Source organism: Conger conger, chromosome 3 (genome assembly GCF_963514075.1).
Source record: "Conger conger chromosome 3, fConCon1.1, whole genome shotgun sequence".
NCBI lineage: Eukaryota > Metazoa > Chordata > Actinopteri > Anguilliformes > Congridae > Conger > Conger conger.
Genome location: NC_083762.1, coordinates 40,283,571 through 40,303,841, shown reverse-complemented (window position 1 = coordinate 40,303,841; position 20,271 = coordinate 40,283,571). Strand labels below are relative to the sequence as shown.

General features: G+C 43.3%; 1 protein-coding gene across 2 annotated transcripts in view; it reads right to left on the bottom strand.

The window, feature by feature from the left end:
• LOC133125038 (sodium-driven chloride bicarbonate exchanger-like) overlaps positions 1 to 20,271 on the bottom strand; it is a 98,049-nt gene that overhangs the window by 63,385 nt on the left and 14,393 nt on the right. The gene's annotated exons all lie outside the window — the stretch shown is intronic.

Genomic DNA, 20,271 nt, shown 5'->3' with positions numbered 1-20,271 from the left:
GCAAGACAACTATCAACCAGTTTGACAAAGACCATTAGCAGCAGTGAGCAGGTATTACTTTTTAGCTTTGTGTTCTTTTTTTTAACCAAGGTAGCACCTGCGCAAAATACTTTGGATGTGTGCTTGCCTCTTTTATATTAGTGAATCCTGAAGTGACATGATCTGATATAAACACTAGCACCTGCTAAAACTACCATGGCTACTTAGTTTATACCAGGTGACCTTTGCATTCGCCGTCCGTGGGCAGGAAGAGCATTCAGGAATACAAACAGTACGTACTTTCTAAGCCTAACTTCCAAAGACAGTTTCCATGGCAACTAATGTGGTCGATGGGAAGCTGGAGAGCCTTTCTCCCCCGAACGCAGATGAAATGGTTTCAGTATTAACGATGCTTCTGTAGCGTGTACCTTGTCCTTACCGATGCTTCACTCTTCAGCATGAAAAAAATTATTTTTAGACCGTATCTGATAGGAAAACACTTTGGTTCAGTCAGCCATCTTGCCGCACACAATTTATGAGACAGGAAGCTCTGCTTATTACATGCATTTCAGTTTGCGGACTGTTGACTATTTGTTTAATGATTGCAGAGACCAGAAATCTTGATTCAAATCAGTACATAATGCTGTATTTTTATTAAATCCGAACAACTGTGATTGCAGCAGACAGGCTCTCGCTACAACGGTCTCATCAAACCTTGCTGCCAGGAGATAGAGGCAGAGATAGGGAGTTGTTTGTCAATACGCAATTTCTCACTTGAGACTGGTGGCTCAGTCTAAAAAACATTGAAATGACAGCATAGTGGAATTTTAGTATTTTTGTGTGTGTGTCTGACTAACAAGTCAACCAGATTCAGGTCAGTATTGAAAAACTGTGGATATGAACAGACCAGTGACTCATATACCGTAACGTGTGCGTGCGCAGAGCATGCTGGGTAATACCTTCAATTTTAGTCAGCAAGGATAATATTTTTAGTTCTGGCAAGTACGTAACTTAAGACCGCTTCACCATGGAGGATGAAGCTTAAAAAATAAGCCCCCGATGAACCCCACTGTGGTGTCACTATGGTTCAATGTTGTACCCAGCAGGGCTTAAGAGCCACAGCTGACACAGGATACTCCAGCGAGAAATATTAGTATCACCTGGGAGTTGTATTGACCGTTGTAAACACACTGACCCACGACCAGTCCGACACAGTGGAATTTAAGCTAACGTGCTGACAAAACGACACTGTCAGGTGAATCCTAATGCTGCAACACACAAATTTTCACAAATTTTCACACAAATTACGAGAGGCAGGAGAACCTTAGGAAGTGTTCTCTATTGTAGCCCTGAACAATCTAATCCTCAGTGCAAGACAACAAAACTAAGGCTCCTAGATTTTCAATCTTTGGATTTGGCATTGCTAGTACCTGGGAATGTGTTAGCTGAATTGATCGCTCACTGTGGCAACAAACACAACTAATTACAGCCACTCAACCTCAGTCAACCTACCAGGTGATTAGGTAGCAAAATCAAATCACCCGGTGTAATCACTTTTTTACTTTTAAAGTATTAATTGATAAGAAATGGATGTATTAAATTTTTGTTAAGTATTTCTGAACAGAAAAGCTAGAGGACTGAGGGGGTGTGTTCCTTCCACTATGAATAATCATATTTCACACTTTTGACAGGCAGCCTAATGAATGAACTCACACTAGTGTTTAGTTAGCTAGCTAAAATGATATGGAAAATGAATCATTGCTAAGATTGGATTCACCTGTACATGTATGAACCAATAGTCAATACCAGTGATAGAAAAATGACCACCCTCACCATCACCAATGGGATTCGCTAAATATCAAAGCATTCATTTATATATACAGCATACAGTATACAGTATAAAGTATAAGGTACCGTATAAAGTATTTAAAAAAGGATTGTTTTGATTCTACAGTGCCTTTAAATCATTTGCTGCCTTGTACAGTACATTTTGAAGACAAATGTATAAATAGCACAACCGTCCATTTAAATAAGGAATGGGAAAGTATTCCTCCTGTAAGTGGGTCATGGACCAGTTTTGGAAGCATAGCAGTGCTGTTCTGGCAGTGGACAAACAAAAATACAGTGGCATGCCAGAAGTAATTACAATAAGAAGTGGGGCTGTAGCTCTGATTAGAGGAAGGACTTTGTAAGATTAATTGCGTTCTGCTGCTATTGCGAGCACCATGCATATGTGCCACTGTGATTCAGTAGGGGGCTTGAAGAGAGTGATGTCAGCAGATGCTGGTGGTTGTGGGGTGGGGTCAAGATGAGCGCAGTTTGAAGCACAGTACAGAACATTTTTTCTTCCAGTACTTTCCTTTATTTGTCATGGAGGTTAACATGTCAATGACATGCTGTGTCAGGAGTCACTTATGGGGGTCCCAAAGCTTTCACTGAAAGTAAACATATTTCCCCTATTCCAGCCCATTTATATTATTCCACACTCTCTACCAAACATGTTGATACGGTTTTCTCTTTAAAAGTAAAATCTCTGTATTTTAAAATATATGTAAAACCATTTCATTTTTCACACATACAGTGCAGCCTGTAAATACTTGGAAAGTGGTACAATTTATGTTTTTTTTGGCTTTGTACTCCTGCAAATCGGATTGAATATGGTTAAAGCGCAGACTGTCACCTTTAATTTGAGGTTATATACATGCATATTGGGTCATCCATGTAAGAATTACATCCATGTTTATACATAGCCCCTACAATCCTTCATCCAAGTAGAAGAAGGCTTTCAGTATCTGGCCATGATTCTAGGCTTTCGAAAGACTTTGGAGTCTGTTCTTGGCAATTGTCAACATGAGGACCTGTGTTGTGCTAATTGCAGTCAAGGAAGCCATTATGAGTCTGAGAAATAAGACAAAAACAGCCAGAGCCAGACCAAAAAATAGGCTTACCAAAACTGTTTGCAACATCATTAGGAAGAATTATCTCATGATGATGAAAAACCCGCAAGCACCTTGTCCCACAGAACAGAAGCACTCTTCAGGAGGCAGAAACTCAAAAGACTGCACTGTGTCTTTGCAGTGTTTTACAGACTCCGTTTAGAATTCGTAGCTCCAAAATGTAGAATGTACATGTACCGTATATTATGTTTTAAAATATTTCACAGCACAACATCACCTCCATTTATGAAAGATACTGGAAAGCCAGTATTGTGTACCTTGGGTGTGAACACTTGCACAAAACAGTGAACTGAGTCCCTTTATCTCCAATCACACTTCATTTAAGTAAGTGTTAATCTATTCTGCCACCCTACTGAGATAAAAAGCATATTGCTGTCTCCATTACAATAATGCTTTTAAAGCACCTTGCACATACCCTGGTTGCACACAGTATTCTTGTGTGGAAAAAAACGTGTGAATATTCAAATAGTCAGAGACGCACAAGGACATCTCGAGGGACGTCTCCCCGCCTGTGACTCACCTCCCCCATCTCCCCGGTGACGAATGAAGAATGCGCTGTTGATAGAACGATCCAGGAAAAAAGGTGGAATGACCCAGGTAAAAGACTGAATTTCAATCCTGTTCATACATACGGACGTCATGTGTCACTCTCCATAGAGGCACGGCGGGGTGGACAGCACAGCTGCAGACATCTTTCATACAGTGAAGCCCCAGATATGGCCACCTCATATATTACATCGAGCAAAGTACCAAGGACTCCTGGGATGAGAGTGCTATGGAGAGCAAGGAGAACAGGACACATGCACACAGACATGCACACACACACACACACACACACACACATATACACATACACATATAAAGTACACACACATGCACACACACAAGCAAACACATACACAACACCATAAAATAATAGCTGATCATCTATCATTTTGTCTCATATTCATCTTTTGATCTCAAATCCAAATTACTTCAGTATAGCAAAAATAATAACATTGCTCTTCCCATGAGTCTGTTTTGGAGGGCACTCTATATACTGTACATATTTTATCAAAGTAAATTACATTTATAACATATGTCAAAAATGGCAGCTGTATGTCACCTACAATAGACATCTCCATCTTAATTTATCTTTTACTCATGTCAAGACTTTGCACAGGCCACTAAATCATGTGGTCTTCTGCTACCCTGCTGTCTCTTTGTACACAATTTCATTCCACAGTCCACAAATGTAGTTCTTCCTCCACTATAACTGCAACGGATGTCAATAAAGATGGCCTTTCTTTCAAGTACACATCCCCAGGAAGATAAACATTCTCCCTGTTTAGAAATGTGCCTCTCACCCATCTGCCTGGATCACAAAGTCAGGCATGGGAAATTCATTGCAGTTCTTTTGTTCCAAGACAAGTGAAAAAAAAAAGTCAAGTAAAATCTGCCTCTAAATAAACCCAGCTGTTTCATCGACACCGTTCAGGCTCAGCACAATGCTTCAAAACACAAAATTCAAACAATGTCAGTTGTAATGGTAATACTCAAAACTGCAATAAATAGTAAAACCAGAAGCGCTGTGTCATTCTGAATGGACTCTTAACTGTGGCTTGAAATTAGCTCTCCACAGTACATTTCAAATCTGTTTATGATGTAAAAGCATGCATAGCTAGCCAGAAGATGCACTCCATATTCATAACCACACTATTCCATAGTGCTACAATAGAGTGGGTGGATTTGTTACCTTTTTCCATCATGATAAATGTTTCAGTCTATAATATTCATATCTTCTGTTAAAACAGACTATTTATTGGATTAATGGCAAGCTAAATTGGTAATATTATTATGTAACCGTCTTAAAATGTTCATACATTCTAAAACATTTCATATACACTCAGTGACCACTTTATCTGGTTGACCTGTAAACCAGCTTGTTGATGCAAATATCTAATCAGCCAATCATTTGGCAGCAATTCAATCCATGAAAGCATGCCGACATGGTCAAGAGTTTCAGTCCTTGTCCAGACCAAAAAATTTGAATGGGGAAGAAATGTGATCCAAGTGCCTTTGACTGTGGAGTAATTGCTGCTGCCTGACACTATTTGCCTTCAGATGGCACACTAAAGCCAAGCAATACACACACATACCACAATTATTTCTCAAAACTATAAACACTATGGACCAGTTTTCACACATTGTTGATCTGTTGAACCCTTTATGCTCTACACATCTCTTCATAAATCACATGAAGCACCATGTTCTCATTTAGGAAGTAGTGACAGGTAGGTAGCTCTGATTAGTGGCCTTTGACTGTGGATTGATTGCGGGTGCCTGACAGGATGGTTTGAGTAGCTCAGAAACTGCGGTTCTCCTGAAATTTTCACTCAAAACACCTCTAGATTGGACAGAGAATGGTGAAAAAAAACATCCAGTGAGCAGCATTTCTGTTGGTGAAAACACCTTATTAATAAGAGAGAATGGCCAGACTGGTTCAAGCTGACAGGAAGGTGACAGAAACTCAAATAACCAGGCGTTACAACAGTGGTATGCAGAAGAGCATCTCTGAACAACACATCAAACCTGGAAATGGATGAGCAACAGCAGCAGATTACCAATACGTCTAAAAAGTCAAATAAATAGCTAATAAATTGGTCACTGAGTGAGTGTATATACATGTAATACTAAACAGAACCAATAAAGGTATAACCATATAGGTAATATTGAATATACATACCCTACATTCCCAAGGGGAATTTTACAACTGTAAAAGTATAGCTAGTTAGCATCATTCTTTTCTATTTCAGCAATAATTTCGCTGTCTGAAATGCATTTCTTCTGTCAAATCTTAAGGAGACGGCAACTGTATGCCATCAACATGGTATTTGCATAGTACAGTTTCTCATCGCTTTGGCTCAGTTGTCGAATGACAATTAACATTCTCAAAACAATATGTCAAAACCTCCACACTATAACATCACTGGTTCACAGCAGAACCCCATTTCTCATTGCTTTCTACATAATTGCAAATATGAAGCACATTCATGCAAATGATTTAAGTACAATTGTCTACAATTGGCCCAAGTATCAATCGCACAAGTTTTGCCGATCAGAATGGATTATGCTGTTTTCTGTTGAATAGTTTTAATCCCAAACAAATCTATGCAAACCTTGGATGTTACTTATGAAGGGAAGTTTCCCACATCTGAGATCAACCAGTCACACCTGCGGTCAAATTACTGCAGAAAATGAAATAAAATGTAGTCATGAAATAAGAAAGAGCACATATATTTCTGAATTACATAACACAGAAATGGCGCAATGTAGCAATACCAAAATCAGTAGTTGGCGAGCCCACTGACATTGCAGTGGCAAAATGGCATTGAGATTGAGGTTTTGAAATGGGAGAGATATTGAGGCTACCGTACTCACTATAATAAACATATGGCACTTTCTTTTGAGAAGGTTCTGGAAAATATAAGAAACGTACAGCAACTCGATTATGCAGGAGAATGTTTGAATACACAGAGATGGGAATGGGAGTAAAAATAATATGAATTTTATTTATATTGAAAGTGAACTTTCAGTTGATCTTTCAAGCTGTTTGTAAAAAGACTGACAGAGGAAATCCACTTATTGGACAAAAATTATTTTTCACAGAATAAAAGTTTGTAAACTTATGAGCTAAATACAACACAAGGCGAAACTTATACTGAGGGTGCTTTGGTCTGAGTACGTCTGTACAATCCTGAGCTTCACAAACTAAACTGGCTGCAGCTATCAATTAAAACTTATATTATATGAAATAGACCAATTTGTATGCGGTGATTGAGGGTAATGGTGAAAGGTGGTATTTGGGGAGATACTGGGAATGTGGTCCATTTCAGTTACAGATGCATTTCCTGAAATTATGCTCCATTTTCCACTAACCCTAACAAAACCAAAAACCTCACATCGATCTGTGGAAACCTCAAACTCAAACAAAATAAAAATCAAACAATCAATCACGTACACACTAAAACTGGTTTTAAGAACAAACCATCCCAAACGATTGCATCAGTTACAAAAAGAAAGACTCAAAGACTCAAAATTATAAACACTATTTGCCTTCAGGTGGCACACAAAAGCCATGCAATACACACACTTCTGAATACCTATACCGATGAGATCTTTTTTTCTCTCAATCAGAACTAAAACTGATTCTATAAGCAAAACATCCCAAACCATTACATCAGCTACTAAAAGGAAAGGTTCATGATTTCTGAAATCTATAAACACTATGCACCAGTTTCCACACATAGATTTGTTGAATCCTTTGTGCAAAACTCAACACATCTCTTCATAAAGCACCATGTTCTCATTTAGGACTGACATTCAATATAATTAACTCAAGTCACCACAACCTTGATTCAACACAATTCTCTAGGTTCAACCATTGCAGCATACTATGCAAGATTTTCAGCATTAAACTATTATAAAACAAACAGTCATTACTGTGATACACTGGCAACCTGTGTCTGCGATTACTTCTACCCAATTATGTGTTTTCATGATTTACTGTATTTTTACAGTAATATACACTCACCGAGCACTTTATTAGGAACATCTTTACTTTATTACACCTACTTATTCATGCGATTATCTAATCAGCCAATTGTGTGACAGCAGTGCAATGCCTACGATCATGTAGATACGGGTCAGGAGCTTCAGTTAATGTTCACTGAGCTTCATGCTGTTGACTATCAGAATGTGGAAAAAAGGTTTAAGTGACTATGACCATGGAATGATTGTTGATGGCAGACAGGGTGGTTTGAGTTTCTCAGAAACTGCTGATCTCCTGGGATTTTCACACACACTAGTCTCTAGAGTTTGCAAAGAATGGTGCAAAAAACTAAAAATATCCAGTGAGCAGCAGTTCTGCTAAGAGAAACACCTTGTTAATGAGAGATGTCAGAGGAGAATCGGCAGACTGGTCAAAGCTGACTGGAAGGAGACAGTAACGCAAACAGCCACACATTACAACAGTGGTATGCAGAAGAGCATCTCTGAACACACAACGTATCATAACTCTAAGTGGATAGGCTACAGCAGTAGAAGTCTAATAAATACCTAATAAAGTACTCACTGAGTGTACGTACGTATGTAATCACATCTCTTTTGTTGAGAATATTAGCGCTAGATGCCATAGACATGCCACATGAGTTCATCTTCATTACTCAATATATACCATTTTAGTGTAACACTGGCACCTTTACATCATTTATGTAGTATTTAGTAGTAGTATGTTGTTTCAAAATGTACACCAATGAGCCATACCACTATGACCACCTGCCCAATATGCCATTCGTCCTCTGCATGCTGCCAAAACAGCTCTGAACCACTGATGCATGGACTCTACAAGACCTCTGAAGGTGCCCTGTGTTATCTGGCACCAAGACGTTGGTAGCAGATCCTTCAAGTAAATTGCGAGGTGGAGCTGTCATGGATCAGTCTTGTTCTTCCAGCACATCCCACAGATGCTCGATTGGACTGAGATCTGGGGAATTTGGAGGCCAGGTAAATACCTTGAACTCTTCGTCATGTTCCTCAAACCATTCCCAAACAAATACCACAGCCATGAAGGTGTACCTGGTCTGCAACAATTCTTAGCTACTGTAGCTGGCATGTGTTAAATTGACATCCACATGAATTCCCGGACCCAGAATTTCGTCCAACCCCCTGTCACCGGTTCATGGTTTGTCCCTCCTCAGACCACTGTCGGTAGGTACTGACCACTGCTGACCGGGAGCACCCCACAAGCCTGGCTGTTTCGGAGATGCTCCGACCCAGTCGTCTGGTCATAACTATTTGACCCTTGTTGAAGTCTACGAGATTTGACTACGAGAACCAACAGTTCTTAGTGTCTAATATATCCCAGACCTTGAAATGTGCCGTTCTTACAAGATAAACAACGTTATTCACTTCATCTGTGAGTGGTCATAATGTTTTGGCTCATCGGTGTATACATCCATCCATCCATCCATTATCTTAACCCGCTTATCCTGAACAGGGTCGCAGGGGGGCTGGAGCCTATCCCAGCATACATTGGGCGAAAGGCAGGAATACACCCTGGACAGGTCGCCAGTCCATCGCAGGGCACCATTCACTCACACCTCATACCTATGGGCAATTTAGACTCTCCAATCAGCCTAACCTGCATGTCTTTGGACTGTGGGAGGAAACCGGAGTACCCGGAGGAAACCCACGCAGACACGGGGAGAACATGCAAACTCCGCACAGAGAGGCCCCGACCGACGGGGATTCGAACCCAGGACCTCCTTGCTGTGAGGCGGCAGTGCTACCCACTGCACCATCCGTGCCGCCACTCAGTGTATACAGTTGATGGAAAATCATATGGTTACTGATTCAGCAAAGCTTTTAAATAGTCACTAGTGTATAGTAAGTATTCAGTAGTGCCTATGCATTTCATGGCTTTTTATGCCATCTGAAGGCAAAGTTTAATTTAGCTGGACACCTGATGAATGCTAGGCACATGTGGCTGTTCGTTGTCTAATGCAAACACTTGGGAAACAGTTGGCACAAAGTATGTATAGAAGGAACATCGCCATGTTTGCTTCATGCGGTCAGTTAGTCATCCGTAAATGCCAACTGTGATGTCCATCAAATCTCTATTTAAGTCCAAACCTTTACATCTCTGACTGGTCCACTTGTGCAATGCAACTCGCTCCTCTCCCCATGCCTGCGTTACACTCATTGCACACGCATTCTCATGCTGTTATGATGGAATAGACTGGGCTGTGATTATGATCGAATATAACACTGCAGACTTCCGGGTGGCTCATCCGGTTAAAGCAGTCAAGACTGTGCCAGTGCCAACCGCGGGGCAACACGCAACTGCTGACTGCATCACTCAGGAAAAGGAGGGTTCAGATGGTTAGGGGTCTCTAGTGACCCCTGATAGTCATTTGGGTGCCTGAGGTCGCCGTGCCAAAGCTCCGCATAGTGATGGACAATATCTTTGGGATCATTTTCAGAGCGATTATTTCAACTGCATGAACGATAAAACACTGACAGCCAATCAATATCTATCTGAATTAACAGGGTGACGCATCAAAAATGGCAGATGACATAGCCCAGAGTCTATTCACAGAATGTTATACTTAACGTTAATGCTCACATCGTTATCGTTAGAGTTATGGTTATAGTTATGGTTATAGTTAGAGTTCTTGTTGTGGATGGGCCTTTAGCTATACTTGATCTCTCAACAAACTCACAGGACTTCACATCAACCTCAGCTGTGACTCTTTACATGCCGGGTCACTGGGCAGACACGCACATATACAGCATCAGGGATCAGATATGAGCATATGCAGCATTACTGAGCAGATTATGTGCACATACAGCATCATGGGGGAGATATGGCCACTGAGGGCGGCATTGGCTCAGGCGGTAAGAGCAGTCATCTGGCACCAACCCTGGGTGTGTCAAAGTGTCCCTGAGCAAGACACCTAACCTGCACCTAATAGGTGAATGATCAATTGTACAGCGCTTTGGATAAAGGAACAATATGAATGCCAACCATTTACCATTTACCATGTGACATTCTAAAACCTACATTATTAACACCTCCCTAAACCACTAACCAGATGGTAGTTTCAGAAGGAAATAATCAGCAAGTAAATCCTTTCAGTTTTACACACACACACGCACACAGAGCAGACTTACATTTTACACACACCCTCACACATGCACATGTATACACCCATATTTAATGCAAAATAACATGTAAAACTACATTAAATCCACAATACACACACACACACCGCTTTATTGCAGAAAAACGCATTAAGCCTCATGAACTTTTCGGCAAAACCGATCAATGAGCACTCTCAACAGGACACCTTGTCCCCTACCAAGAGAGCACAGTATCCCATCTGTCAGACAGTGCTCCATCTCACAGATCCACATCGTCCTTGCAGCAATATATGGAGTTCAGCACAATTATGATCATCTCCCATTCTACAATTACCAGCACTAGAATACCTTCATGCCAAAGTAAACAGCTGCGGCTGTTTGAACTGTATCTCATTCCACTTCGTGGGCAAACCGTAACAATGAAACAGTTTTTGTAAAGGAGGTGGGGCTGGGAGGAACACCACATTCAAGCTGTCTATCAAAGCGCACCTTATTATGACAACAAATACGGTTTAACCTTTAAGTTTTCGCTCGGTGATATTCCAAAATCTAACATCGCTCTACTTTCAGAAATCAGAGATATAAAACAAACAACCTCCACGCTACTAAAACAACCGGCCTCGAAACATCTGCTGAGCCTAAGAGCGCTTCGCTGCTGTACCGAAGAGCACTTTGAAGCCGTGTGACAGAGCGGAGAGCCCTACCTGGCAGTTAAATCGGCCGTACGGGTCCGAGCTCCCCGGCTGCATGGCCTCCCGTGGGATCCGAAGCGTCCTCCTTTTTCAGGTGAGCGCAGGGAAAGTAGCTCAGCCTGAGCAGGGGGCTGGCACACTGCAGAGCACAGCCTACCCTCTCACCATCCCAGAAGGATCTCAAAATGCACCGGGTCCGCCGAACCACACAACCTCAATATCTTTTTGACAAGTGGGCATCCATTCCCCCCACCAATCCTGTGCGAGATTACAGCGGTGACATCACTGATGCCACAGTCCCTTATCTGATGCAGGCTAGCGCTAACGCCATCAGAGTTTCCCTTAAAGGTCGGCTTCGGTAATGAAGCCCTGTAGCGGCTCGCCGCGCTGGCACTGCGTCGCGTCTCCCCTGAGGCATGCTGGGAGTGCTCTCCGCATCAGCAGCCTCGACCTGGTGGATTGGCTCCTGCCTGACCTTGCTTTCAGCCGGATCGAGATGTCGGTAAAATAATACTTTGACGCAGGAGCAGCAGGGAATCACGTGAGGCAGAGCATCGCTCTCATTTCTGCAGCAGAGTATCACGTCCTCGACTATTTTTACCGCACGTCAATGAAACGTGGATCACTCGAGGGGGTACTCCAGGTAACAACGGGACAAAATAGAGGGGAGATGCAACATGGCTAGAAAACCTGCTTCCTGAGGACTGAAGACCAAACTGGTTTAGTCAAGGCAAGCACAACCATCACAGGTTCACATCTGCATGTTGGCTGTTGTGACCAGAGAGAACGGACATTCTGCATATCAATGATGCGTCATGTCCATTTCCTCCTCAGGAGTATAACATTACGCTTCAATAAACAAAACCTGAAGAATATAAGAAGAAATACTGTTGGTTATTCCTCATTTGTTTCATGGGACAAGTAACCTAGATTGATCAATTTACACTTGAACCTCACTAGGGTATAACTATGAAGAGGGGAAAGGATATGAAGTATAAAACCTTTTTGAAAAATGGGATGCATAAGCTATTTATGCGTTGTTCCATTATTATGTAACCTGGACCATATCCAGATTTTGAATTTGAATCTTCTATTCAAATTTTAATTATTAAGCTTAATACACAAATTTTAATTTATTAGTTTAATTGCTTCTGTAAACATTAACCATATAAATATCGGAAGTAACTCACACCTTAATAAGATAATGAGAGGTTATCTAACTATTATGGTACAGCATATTAAAATCAATGTTTGTTACAATTTCGTACACATATTTAATGTCTGGAAAAGACATTGAGCATGTGACCATCTGGGCTGTGAATCTGCATTTTAGCAGTTATCCACAGTGTTCCTGCTCAGCAATAGTTTGCCAAACAGCACAGACACTTGCAGACACATCAGAATGACTTTCCATGGAGCTGTGGAGGACAGTGGCATGGCTAGGGATGGGTTTGGGAGCAGGGAATTGGGAGAGAAGCAGCTCCCCAAAATTCCAAACAGCCCAACTTTGAAGCTTGCTGAAGTGTTACAGTAGTAACTTTTTCAACAAATGTTTTAATTTAATTATGTTTTAACTTTTAACTTTACAGTAATTACATCAACACAATAATATCTCTCCTCAAAATATTTTGTACATTTAAACTATTTTGGCTACTGGGTATAAATATTTTCTTAGTTTCAACATCTACCTCCCCTGTGGAGATGATATACTCTCTTAGTAGACAACAAATGTAATAGGTTAGTACACAGATTAAATTCAGAGTTGAAACTAAGAGGTAGATGCCATCACAAAAAAATATTTATCATGCAAGTGTCAGAAAGTAGGCTATGCATTTTCACACTTTCCTGAAAAAAGGCTAATAAAGAACACAGACTAATATATAATAGGCACATTTTTCCCTTGTGTAAAAATAATGTACATTATTGTACACTTGGAGCCATTTCAAATGTGTGCTGTTCTGCGGGGAGCATCGAGATATATATATAACTGTAGACAGCCTTCCCTTTCTGGTCCCATGGATTCCTATGGGAGCTGCTCAATTCATGGAGGCAGCCATATTGGACTATGGGGCTTTTGGCACCAGAGTATGCGCACTGGGTACATAAACGTGAAGGATCATGGTATACACCAGTAAACACAGAGCAATGATGTGAGCCACGGGGACGCGCAGTGAGAATTGAGTAGAAGTTGAAGCTGTCTGATAAACTGTTGCATATGGAGGCTAGCTATAGGACTTTATGCGAGAAAACAAGCAACTAGCTGTGACAAGGACATTTTTGATGTGGTTGCGCTAATTAGCTAACTCAAGAACTGTTATGTTTGACAAGCTAGCTATTGATCTATAGTTAAAGTCAAACAATAAATGATTGCTGCTTACTGAATTCAGAAGATGGACACAAAGAACAATCTATCAAAACATTCTTTTTAAGTTTGGTTGTCTTTCTTTGGTGAACTGTTATACGATATACAGTAGCCAATAATGTGACAAATACTTTTTTCTTAATTTGGCTCTACACCATACAGTAGTTTTAGAATTGTAATCAAACAATCCAAATGGGGTTAAAGCTTTTATGGCAATTAAAGGGTATTTTTTTACCGGCTACATTTTAGTTTGCAAAACCGAGCAAACTAAAATGTACGCATTAGGCTACAACCGAGAGTAGGCTATGATTTTTCCTTTTTTCAGCTCCCTCCGCAGTATTTGCCGATTGCGTCACAAATCTGAAGCCTATTTAAGTTTGGTGACCCTGGTTACATGCCTAATCATGGCACATTGCATATTTTATTTGTTTTCAAGTGGCAGGTATCCATTTTCGATGTGCATCCAATGACAAAATGGCATGATAAAGTGTTTGCATGATAGCAAAATAAAGAAAACAGTGTTTGAGTGTAGCTTGAGGTGTGTAACTATGGGTTGCTTGCTGAGTAACACGTTTATTATAGCAATAATCAGTCAGTTATCTCCTAGTGGCTTGGGGATTTGCATTTGTGGTGCATTAACTACTCGAAGTCTATGCAGTGGTGGTTGCCTCCTATACTATGACGAGTTTTAACGCACAACTTCCAGCCATTCAGAATATAGTATTCACTGAGAACACAGCATAATGTTATGGTTTTATTTCTGCAGGTATTAAAGGGTTATTGTTGCAACATCTTTCAGCTGCTTAAAATCCAGCCATGATTCCAAGGTAACTTGGGTGGGTTTCCTGATAATATTGAATCTTTGGATTAACAAGTGTGTTAACAAGGTTCTTAATCAAAGAATGTTCTCTCATTGGGTTGGTTACTCGAAGACACATCACTTTACATTATTGTCATTTGGCAGACGCTCTTATCCAGAGCAACGTACAACAAAGTGCATACCCATAACCAGGGAGACACTCGTTAGATGGACCCTTAAAAGGAACTTGACAACAAACTTCTTTGCCATGTATGTTCCGCTATGTGGAGATTCACGTCACATGTTTCTTAGCCAATCAACACTGGAAAATGAAGTGCTCAAAATGTTAGAACATCATTAAACTATTCCCATCTTAAACTAGTTTTTTTTAACTAAATGTAATAGCTACTAAATTAAAACAAAAAATTCCCAGAATAATAGACAAAATAATTACAGAAAATGTCCAGAACATTACCCACCCTAGGTGTCATCTGAGTGGAGTAGCAAAGGAACAACAAAGGCATGCACATCTTCCCGAAATAGCACACTATCATAAAACTTTGTATTGAGAATACCAGAACATAATTGTATAATAGATGTTAGCACTGACACAATAAACAATTAATTATGATTTGATTGGACACATTTTTGTTTGCCAACGGGCAGTAGGCAAAGGCGGGGATCCGGGCGTGCTGATCCTCGGCGTCGCAGACTGGTTCTGGGGACGTGGAACGTCACCTCTCTGGTGGGGAAGGAACCGGAGCTAGTGCGGGAGGCGGAGCGGTACCAACTAGACATAGTTGGGCTCACCTCCACGCACAGTACTGGTTCCGGAACCAAACTCCTGGAGAGGGGCTGGACTCTGTTCTTTTCTGGAGTTGCTCAAGGTGAGAGGCGCCGGGCGGGTGTGGGGATACTCACAAGCCACCGGCTGAGCGCCACTGTGTTGGAGTTCCACCCGGGGAACGAGAGGGTCGCCTCTCTGCGACTACGTGTCGCTGGGGGGAAGGCTCTGACTGTCATTTGTGCTTATGCACCAAATGGCAGTTCAGAGTATCCGGCCTTCTTGGAGTCACTAGGTGGCATCCTGGAAAGGGTGCCACCCGGAGATTCCATAGTTCTGCTGGGCGACTTCAACACTCACGTGGGCAATGACGGAGAAACCTGGAGGGGGGTGATTGGGAGGAACGGCCTGCCTGATCTGAACCCAAGCGGTGTTTTGTTATTGGACTTCTGTGCTGGTCATGGATGGTCGATAACAAACACCATGTTCGAGCATAGGGTAGCTCATAAGTGTACTTGGTACCAGAGCACCTTAGGCCAAAGATCGATGATCGACTTTGTGGTCGTATCATCAGACCTGCGGCCGTATGTCTTGGACACTCGGGTGAAGAGAGGAGCAGAGCTGTCAACTGATCACCACCTGGTGGTGAGTTGGATCAAGTGGCCGGGGAGGCTGCCTGACAGACCCGGTAAACCCAAACGTGTAGTGAGGGTGAACTGGGAACATCTGGCGGAGGCCCCTGTTCGCGAGGTCTTCGACTCCCACCTCCGGAAGAACTTCTCACGCATCCCGGGGGAAGCTGGGGACATGGAGTCCGAGTGGGCCATGTTCAAAGCCTCCATTGCAGAGGCGGCAAGCAGGAGCTGTGGCCAGAAGGTCATCGGTGCCTGTCGGGGCGGCAACCCAAGAACCCGCTGGTGGACACCAGCGGTGAGGGAGGCCGTCAAGCTGAAGAAGGAGGCCTTTCGGGCTTGGCTGGCCCGGGGGTCCCCTGAAGCAGCGGACAGGTACCGGGTGGCCAGAAGGGCTGCAGCTTCGGCAGTCGCTGAAGCAAAAACCCGGGTATGGGAGGAGTTCGGGGAGGCTATGGAGAAGGACTTTCGGTTGGCCTCGAGGAAGTTCTGGCAAACCATCCGACGACTCAGAAAGGGAAAGCAGGGCTTGAAGGGCTGCAGCTTCGGCAGTTGCTGAAGCAAAAACCCGGGTATGGGAGGAGTTCGGGGAGGCTATGGAGAAGGACTTTCGGTTGGCCTCGAGGAAGTTCTGGCAAACCATCTGACGACTCAGAAAGGGAAAGCAGGGCTTGTCTCAGGCTGTTTTCAGCAGGGGAGGAGAACTGCTGACCCGGACTGGGGATATTGTCGGGCGGTGGAAAGAGCACTTCGAGGAGCTCCTGAACCCGAACAACACGTCCTCTGTGGAAGAGGCAGAGCCTGAAGACTCGGGGGAATCTGCACCTATATCCCTGGCGGAAGTTGCTGAGGTAGTCAAAAAGCTCCTCAGTGGCAAGTCGCCGGGTGTAGATGAGATTCGCCCTGAGATGCTGAAGGCTCTGGACATTGTTGGGCTGTCTTGGCTGACACGCCTCTTCAGTGTCGCGTGGAGGTCGGGGACAGTACCTGTAGAGTGGCAGACCGGGGTGGTGGTCCCCATTTTCAAGAAGGGGGACCGGAGGGTGTGCTCCAATTACCGGGGTATCACACTCCTCAGCCTCCCTGGGAAAGCTTACTCTAGGGTACTGGAAAGGAGGCTCCGACCGACGGTCGAACCTCGGATTCAGGAGGAGCAATGTGGCTTCCGTCCTGGCCGTGGAACAGTGGACCAGCTCTTTACCTTGGCAGGGTTGCTGGCGGGGTCATGGGAGTTTGCCCATCCAGTCCACATGTGCTTTGTGGACTTGGAGAAGGCTTTCGACCGTGTCCCCCGGGGAACCCTGTGGGGTGTACTGCGGGAGTATGGCGTACCGGGGCCGTTGTTACGAGCCATCAGGTCCCTGTATAACCAAAGTGAGAGCTGTGTCCGCATTCTCGGCACAAAGTCAAGCACGTTTCCGGTGGGTGTTGGACTCCGCCAAGGTTGCCCCTTGTCACCGGTCCTGTTTGTGGTATTCATGGACAGGATCTCAAGGCGCAGCCGAGGTGAGGAGAGTGTCCGGTTTGGTGACCTCAGAATCGCATCTCTGCTTTTTGCGGATGATGTAGTTCTGCTGGCTTCATCGGACCGTGACCTTCAGCACGCACTGGAGCGGTTTGCAGCCGAGTGTGAAGCGGCCGGGATGAGAGTCAGCACCTCCAAGTCCGAGGCCATGGTTCTCTGCCGGAAAACGGTGGATTGCTCCCTCTGGGTTGGGAACGAGTCTTTGCCCCAAGTGAAGGAGTTCAAGTATCTCGGGGTCTTGTTCACGAGTGAGGGTAGAAGGGAGCGTGAGATCGACAGGCGGATCGGTGCAGCGTCAGCAGTAATGCGGGCGTTGCACCGGACCGTTGTGGTGAAGAAGGAGCTGAGCCGGAAGGCGAAGCTCTCGATTTACTGGTCGATCTACGTCCCAACCCTCACCTATGGTCACGAGCTTTGGGTAGTGACCGAAAGAACGAGATCGCGTATACAAGCGGCCGAAATGAGCTTCCTCCGTAGGGTGGCCGGGCTCAGCCTTAGAGATAGGGTGAGGAGCTCGGACATCCGGAGGGAGCTCGGAGTAGAGCCGCTGCTCCTTCGCGTCGAAAGGAGCCAATTGAGGTGGTTCGGGCATCTGATCAGGATGCCTCCCGGGCGCCTCCCTTTGGAGGTTTTCCGGGCTCGTCCAACTGGGCGGAGACCCCGAGGGAGACCCAGAGCCCGCTGGAGAGATTATATATCTCTCCTGGCCAGGGAACGCCTCGGGATCCCCCAGGAGGAGCTAGAATGCGTTGCTGGGGAGAGGCTTTGCCTACTGCCCCCGCGACCCGACTCCGGATAAGCGGGTGATGATGGATGGATGGATGGATGGACATTTTTGTTTGCGGAAGTAATTACCTCCTCTGTTCTCAAGCACCCTCAAGCAGCTGTAGCATCCCTAGTTCCCAGGTCTATAGCCACATAGAGCCAAATATTCGATTATGGAGTAATTATGAAGTGCTCTTCAGTGTAAAACAATAAATTGAGCAAAACACAGCAAACAGCAGACTGTTTCACTGATTACAAACTCAAGGCACAGGTCAAAGCAATAGACTGCACAGGTCACAGGTCAAAGCAATAGACTGCTACTTAAAGACAAGTCTTAGTCTTAGAATAATTTGGCAAATATGGTAAAAGCAGGAAAAGGTATACCAAATGTCTCACAGGAAATTTAAGACCATCAGCCATGCAAAAGCAGATTAGAAAATGTGGTATTCTGACATAAATAAATAGAACAGGGGCGTATTTAGTTTGTAGAGATAGAGATGGACCTGACATCCAGCACAAAAAGGTGCATTAACCCCTTAAGTTACATTACATTACATTATTGGCATTTGGCAGACGCTCTTATCCAGAGCGACGTACAAGAAAGTGCATACCCATAACCAGGGATAAGTTCGCTGAAAGTCCCTAGAGGGAAGTACAATTTCAACTGCTACCTGTACAACAAAGATAAAGACAAGGGCCAATTTTTTTTTTTTTTTTTTGAACAAAGAAACAAACAAACAGAGCAAAAGTGACCAAAGTTAACTATCCAAACACTGCTTACCTAGCCAACTAAAAATACCGATACACAAAGCAAGTCACAGAGGCAACAATTAAGGTTCACAGGGAGGTAGGGAGGGATGGGGAGAGGTGCTGCTTGAAGTCTCACCAGCTCCCAGAGCTATGGTAACAGTGAAACAACAGTTCCCATTTCAAAGCATTAAATCTCACAGTACTATCTGTATAACCTATTTTAAGATGGCACTGATTTAGCAACCTTATTTTGTAACATGTGGGTGGCAAAACAAGCGTGGGGGGGACCTCGCCTTCTCTGTATTTTGGAAATACATATACTACATGAAAAAAGTATCCTTTTCACAGCAAGCATCCAGTGAACCAACTGCATAACACTGAAATTATAAAAAGGTTCTAACTCAGAGATACGTTGATAGAATGTCCATTGTTTACTAAGAATGTCTCTGGAGGAATTGTCATTGTTGTCCGTTTCGCCATTGCGTACTTCTACAAAAGTACTTCAGTATACTTTTATACTGCTCAGCCTAGAATCTGCTAGTGGTTTGGTATTGAAGTAACGACTGAGAAGCATTTTATCTTTAGAATTTTGCCTGCGTAACAAAACCGTAGCATTTTCAATGTGTACGCTGAGACTGTTATGCTTCTGCAAAAACAGTTCTTGAGATTTATGGCCAAACAGGTTGATGTTTTACAACAAAAATGTATTTTGTGATGCCTATGTCTAAATAGAGGACCTTTGGAGGACTTTCAAGGCATCTCTCATCTCCCTAGCCTCTCAAGTATTCTTGAGTGAATATTACTGACGAAGACAGTGAAAACACCTTTGGCTCCAATATAGAGGGAATTTTCACTGATGTGACCCCATTTTATATCAGTGAGCATCTAAATATATTCTCTAAATATTTTATTATTAAGGGCGGCACGGATGGTGCAGTGGGTAGCACTGCCGCCTCACAGCAAGGAGGTCCTGGGCTCAAAGTTTGCATGTTTGCATGTTCTCCCCTCTGTTTGTGTGGGTTTCCTCCCACAGTCCAAGGATATGCAGGTTAGGCTGATTGGAGAGTCTAAATTGCCCATAGGTGTGAGTGAATGGTGTGTGTGCCCTGCGATGGACTGGTGACTTGCCCAGGGCGTATTCCTGCCTTTTGCCCAATGTATGCTGGGATAGGCTCCAGCCCCCCTGTGACCCTGTTCAGGATAAGCGGGTTAGGATAATGAATTAATTAATTTTATTATTAAGAGTATTATAGTATGCTTATAAATAAGGGCTCATCCCACAAATGTATGTTCCTTAGGGCTGCAATTAACAAATATTTTATAAAATAAATAAACAGTTATTC